The sequence below is a fragment of the Pseudophryne corroboree genome, chromosome 8, assembly GCF_028390025.1.
Source record: "Pseudophryne corroboree isolate aPseCor3 chromosome 8, aPseCor3.hap2, whole genome shotgun sequence".
In the NCBI taxonomy this organism is placed as follows: Eukaryota; Metazoa; Chordata; class Amphibia; order Anura; family Myobatrachidae; genus Pseudophryne; species Pseudophryne corroboree.
Window position 1 is genome coordinate 429,274,005 of NC_086451.1, and position 6,414 is coordinate 429,280,418.

Consider the following 6,414-nt stretch of genomic DNA (forward strand, 5'->3'; position numbering starts at 1 on the left):
GGCTACAGTCCATATAGAGATATGTGGTCACGTACCAATAGCAAAGGTCCTAGATGATTTTATGCATATATTTACCAGTCCCAAGGTATTTATAAAGGGAAGAATCCTCCTCGTGTTGGGCCTTTTGTGGCAAAATGGCACCAAGTTAGCAGTGGTGTGCAGCACGTTCGATGGAGTCCCCTTTAACCTTTGTGATTTGGACTGAAGGTGACCTGGAATTATCCGATGGATGGTGAATGGAATCAGAGTCCACAGAGTCCCTTAGACCGGAGAGAAGCAAGCCTGACGCGTTTCACTGTCTACAGACGGCGGGCTGGCTTCTGGCATAGTTGGGATTTAATCAAAACCCTAATAGACCTATTCTAGTCAGGATACACCACTGTAATTTGGCTACAGTCTCCTTGTTATCTGTTTCTGTTTCCTTTTATTATTAATATCTTGCAGTTGGATACTTTTACATAGTCTGCTGGTTACATTGTTATCTTTTTCCATTTGTCTTTTGTCTCTTTATCTTAGACATCCTATACTTAGGCAATTTCTGATCACTATATTATAGGAATCGAGCCAATTATAGAATTGATGTTACAATTTATTCCATTATTGCAAAAATTACAAGCATTGCTTACTTATTTCTTTCTTTTCTTTATTTTGTGGACTCTCACCATTGATTCAGGGCCACGTCCCGGTCTAACATTGGCAGCAGATCCATCTGGTTTCCTCTATCTCTGAGATCTGTCCTGAATAACTATGTAAATTCATGAACTCTCATCAGTGATTCCAGAGCTTCCAATTATTGTTCATTCTCTCTACTATCATACCACACTGGAAACGCCCGAAGCCGTCTGATCTCGGAAGCTAATCAGTGTTGGGCTGGGTCAGTACTCAAGTGGGTGACCATTGAGGAATACTCAGTTTAGTAGAGCTCATTGGTTTAGCATACACAGTGTCTAACACTGACAGAAGATCCACACTGCCATCTGACTTTCCACCCTTATACTACCTATAAGTATAATCAGTATCCAGACTGTATTATTTGTATTAATTATACCCTGACAGGGAACATAAAACAGTGTTTTGTTTACCAGTAGAACGTACCGTCTAAAATTGAAACTATTTGTTTACAAACATTCAGAATCTCTTCCGTCAGCCGGAACTCAGTATTCATCTTGTATCAGCACTCTGTGCTATTGGAATATATTATTATCTTTTTGACCATTATTTTCTTTATGAACCACTGATCATCTTAATTTTGTTGAATTATTAAAATTTGAACTTTTAATCTATTCTGACTAATTTCTATATTCATTTAAAGTTAAGAGTGCGCCCACAAAAGAGTCTTCTTTTCTCCTTATTTTCCTATAGTTGGGATGACCAGCAGGGCCTGCTGCAAGGCCATGGTGCAGATGCCACCCCTGAATTACTGGTCCTTGGCCAGAGCTTGGGTCAACACATCGTGCAACGTCAGTGTGGCGTTTTCCTGAATCCGGGTCTGGAGGTGGGTTTGCAGGTGTTGATTTTGGAGTCCAGCCATGAACAGGCCTTGCAAAGCAGAGTTGGGGGTCACCAGTCAGCAGGAGCTCATCTTCTCTGGCCTGAACAGCTTTCATATATTCTTGGAGGGCATTGACGAACTCGGAGATGCTCTCATCCTCAATCTGCTTGCGGGTGAAAAGGCACTGCTGGAGCCCCGTGACTTGTTATCGGTATACCATCTTGAGTGCCTCAAACACCCCCTCGACGTCCTTCTTCTTAGTGGCGTGCCACCGCAGTAGGGTCTTCTTGGCATCTCCTTGGAGGGTGTCCAAAGCTAGGTTTACCTGTTCGGAGGCAAGCACATGATACTGTCAAATGGTGGTATCCAGTTGGTCCTTCCAGTCGTCCAAGTCCATGTTCCAGCCATCGAATTTCTTCAAAAAGTGTCCAGCTGTTCCGATGGGTAGTCCGGACCGCAGGGCGGCCGCCATTGCCGTTGTCAGGTCGGACGCCATGGTCACTGGGGCCGCTGGGGCCGTGGTTGGAATATCTGTGTCCATTACTCTGGTCCTTTGGATCCTGCCTACTACACCAAATGTAATGGGGGTGAGCCCCGAGCCTGTGATGTGGATCCGATGTGGGTCAGGTGCCCGTTACACTTACCGAGGCCGGTCCCTCTGCTCCCCTTCGGATGCTCCTGCTTCCCCTTAAGGGTGACTACAGCTCGCTAGACGAGAGTGGCTGAGGGTCCAGGATGATTCCTGCAAAGAAGACAACAACCTACATACGCACAGAGAGGAGGGGAGGAGGGATACCCTCGGGTGATCGGTCATCATTGGCACTTGTGGCCTCAGACTGGGTGCCCGTGAGGTGCGGAAGCACCCGGTGCGACCCTGGACGGAAACGCCCATGAACAGGGGAGGGGTGGGGGACGGGGAGACAAACTTATGGAACACACACAGAACACAGGATTGCTCACCCGACACTATCTTGTCCACTTGCGTGACGAGCGGTCGCCATTCCGGTACCTAGGACAGAAATACGCAAGAGGCGCACAGCGGTGGGCAGGAGCGAGTGGCTCCCGTCCACCGGCTGGGCTTCGCGTAGCTAACAGCAGACCTTAAAGGGGAGCCTGACTAGGAGTAACACGCAGGGAGGACCTAGGCTGGGTACCTGTGGCCTGGCGCCTAAGGATGCCTGCGGCCCGACCAATTTGCAACCCACTAACCACTATGCAGTGTAATACCGCAGAATGCTTCGCACACAGGAAATGCAATACAGGAAAATACAGCGACACACAATACCTACAGTCAATAGAACTACAGCAAAACATAATGCCTACAGCCTATGAGAATACAGTGAAACACAATGCCTACAGCCTATGAGAATACAGTGAAACACAATACCTACAGCCTATGAGAATACAATGAAGCACAATGCCTACAGCCTATGAGAATACAGTGAAACACAATACCTACAGCCTATGAGAATACAGTGAAACACAATACCTACAGCCTATGAGAATACAGTGAAACACAATACCTACAGCCTATGAGAATACAGTGAAGCACAATACCTACTCTATGGGAATACAGTGAAGCACAATGCCTACAGTCTATGAGAATACAGTGAAGCACAATGCCTATACCGAGAGGGAGCTTCACTGAGGGCTTACCTGGACCACCGGACAGCAGGGTCAGAAGTAGTGGCAAATGCAGCAGCAGCAGCCGAACTCTGGACAGCAGGGATCCCAGGACAAACTGCAGCAGCAACCCGAAGAGGAGGATCAGCAGCAACAGCAGCAGACGTCCTTCTCCAGCTGGGCTATACATGCAGGACTCCCGCTCCTTACATACCCCCTGCAGGGGCTTCTAGGCCGGGTGACGTGGCGGACCCTTATTTGTCGCCCCGTGATGATGCGTCACACCACGTGGCCGCGCCTGATGACGCTGCGACCAGTGCTGACTTCCGGGCGGCCGGGAGAAGGGGATCTGCTGCTGCTTCCAGCCAGGCGGCGGCGGCTTCCGGCCGGGTGTCCAGTGGGCGGGGGTGGCGCTCGTAACATACCACACAGCGACCTACATCCATCTCTGAATAAGATTCCCGATGTACATTTAGAGTGTAGTTTTGTGCCTCCCCTCAGCCCCCTAGTAGAGGATCCCACCAGATCTTGCTGCACCTCGTCTTTCTTTTGGCTGACTTAGAAGTTGTTTTATGTTCCATTTTTTTCAAGGTTGATTGATCCTTTTGTGGATTGTAGTTTGACTTGGTCTCTGTCTTTCTCAGTGGCAAGGGAGCAGTTCTGCTGATATGCAGTTGGGTGCTGCTACAGTAAGTGCAGGTTAGCGCAATCGTTTTCTGTATACTTACCTACTTTCAGAAGTCCCTCTCTGGGAGGAGGGAACAGCTAGGTCAGCCAGCAGGGGGTAGATTGAGGGTGTGGTGCAGCACAGGGGGTGGTTCGTGGGCATGTCAATATAGAGCAGGCTGTATTGGGGGGGGGGGGCGTTGTAGCATGTTTGCCTCATGATAGCCACGCCCCCCGCTGCACAATGCCAATATTACCAGCATTGTACACTGGGGAGACGTGGCTATGATGACGCAATTCAGCATGAATCGCGTCATCTGCTGCCCAGCGGATGAGGTGGGTCTGGGGGCAGATAGAGAGGAGGCCGCATCTGGGAGACTTGTCCACGATTTTCGTGAGCCTTCTGTCATTTTGGTAAAGTAGGCACAGGGACGGCTCCAGGCCTACTAGTACCCTGAGCGAGAACATGTAAAAGTGCCCCCCCCCCCATGCGCGCGCGCTCCAGTAAAAGTGGGTGTGGCCTCTGGAAAAGTGGGTGTGGCCTCTGGAAAAGTGGGCGTGGTCTCATAACTTCATATTATTAGGCTATTAATAAATATATTTTCACACCCCCTCTACGCACACAATTAGCAGCCTTAAACATAACAGCCAGAGTAGTGTTCCTTACAAACAATGTCTCCAGTATAGTGTCAGATACACATAATGTCTCCAGTATAGTGCCAGATGCACATAATGTCTCCAGTATAGTGCCAGATACACACAATGTCTCCAGTATAGTGCCAGATACACATAATGTCTCCAGTATAGTGCCAGATACACATAATGTCTCCAGTATAGTGCCAGATACACATAAAGTCTCCAGTATAGTGCCAGATACACATAATGTCTCCAGTATAGTGCCAGACACACATAAAGTCTCCAGTATAGTGCCAGATACACATAATGTCTCCAGTATAGTGCCAGACACACATAATGTCTCCAGTATAGTGCCAGATACACATAATGTCTCCAGTATAGGGCCAGATACACATAATGTCTCCAGTATAGTGCCAGATACACATAATGTCTCCAGTATAGTGCCAGATACACATAATGTCTCCAGTATAGTGCCAGACACACATAATGTCTCCAGTATAGTGCCAGATACACATAATGTGCAGTGCCAGATAGACCTGATATGCCCCCCAGCAGTGCCAGCTACACACAATATGCCCCCCAGCAGTGCCAGCTACACATGATAGTGTTCACTTTTTAGGGCAGGGAGGGCACATTTTTAAGTTAGGAGGGCAAAATGATGTACATACTGTAATGCTTGGTGCTCATCTACCTACATGGTAAAGCATGGACAGTGCGCGCCAGCAAAAATTTAGGGGCGTTGCTTCATGGGGAAGGTGCGTGGCCACATAATAGTGGCAATTCGCATTACACCACACAGTAGTGCAGTTAATACACACTGCACCAGGTAGAACCTCCTATACACTTTGCGCCAGGCAGAGCACGTTAGATACTTTGCACCAGGCAGAGCACGTTAGACACTTTGCTCCAGGCAGAGCACGTTAGACACTTTGCGCCAGGCAGAGCACGTTAGACACATTGCCTAGCCACAGACGCCTAGCGGAAACACTACATGATATGCTCCCCAGCCGTGCCAGCTACACATGACATGCCCCCCAGCAGTGCCAGCAACACATCACATGCCCCCCAGCAGTGCCAGATACATAAATGGCCACACAGTGCCAGATATGTCCCCACAGTGCCAGATACATAAATGCCCCTACAGTGCCAGATACAGAAATGCCCCCACAGTGCCAGATACATAAATGCCCCCACAGTGCCAGATACAGAAAAGCCCCCCACAGTGCCAGATACAGAAAAGCCCCCACAGTGCCAGATACAGAAAAGCCCACAGTGCTAGATAAATGCCCCCACAGTGCCAGATAGATGCCCCCACAGTGCCAGATACATAAATGCCCCTACAGTGCCAGATACAGAAATGCCCCCACAGTGCCAGATAAATGCCCCCACAGTGCCAGATAAATAAATGCCCCCACAGTGCCAGTGCTAGATATGCCCCCACAGTGATACATAAATGCCCCCACATTGCCAGATACATAAATGCCCCCACAGTGCCAGATAAATGTCCCCACAGTGCCAGATAAATGCCCCAACAGTGCCAGATAAATGCCTCCACAGTGCCAGATAAATGCCCCCACAGTGCCAGATGAATGCCCCCACAGTGCCAGCAATGCCCCCACAGTGCCAGAAATGCCCCCACAGTGCCAGATAAATGACCCCCACAGTGCCAGATACATGAATGCCGCCAGGCCCCGACAGTGCCAGATACATTAATGCCCCCACCAGTCCAGATATGCCCCACTCAGTGCCAGATAAATGACCCCCACAGTGCCAGATAAATGCCCCCACAGTGCCACCACAGTGCCAGATAAATGACCCCACAGTGCCAGATATGACCCCACAGTGCCAGATAAATGACCCCACAGTGCCAGAAATGCCCCCACAGTGCCAGCAATGCCCCCACAGTGCCAGATAAATGACCTCCACAGTGCCAGATACATGAATGCCCCCAGGCCCCCACAGTGCCAGATACATTAATGCCCCCACCAGTCCAGATA

The 6,414-nt window shown here is 49.3% G+C and overlaps 1 pseudogene; it reads left to right on the forward strand.

The window, feature by feature from the left end:
- The first annotated feature begins 804 nt into the window (after positions 1-804).
- LOC134951645 (5S ribosomal RNA) lies at positions 805-923 on the forward strand (annotated as a pseudogene).
- The last annotated feature ends 5,491 nt before the right edge of the window (positions 924-6,414 follow it).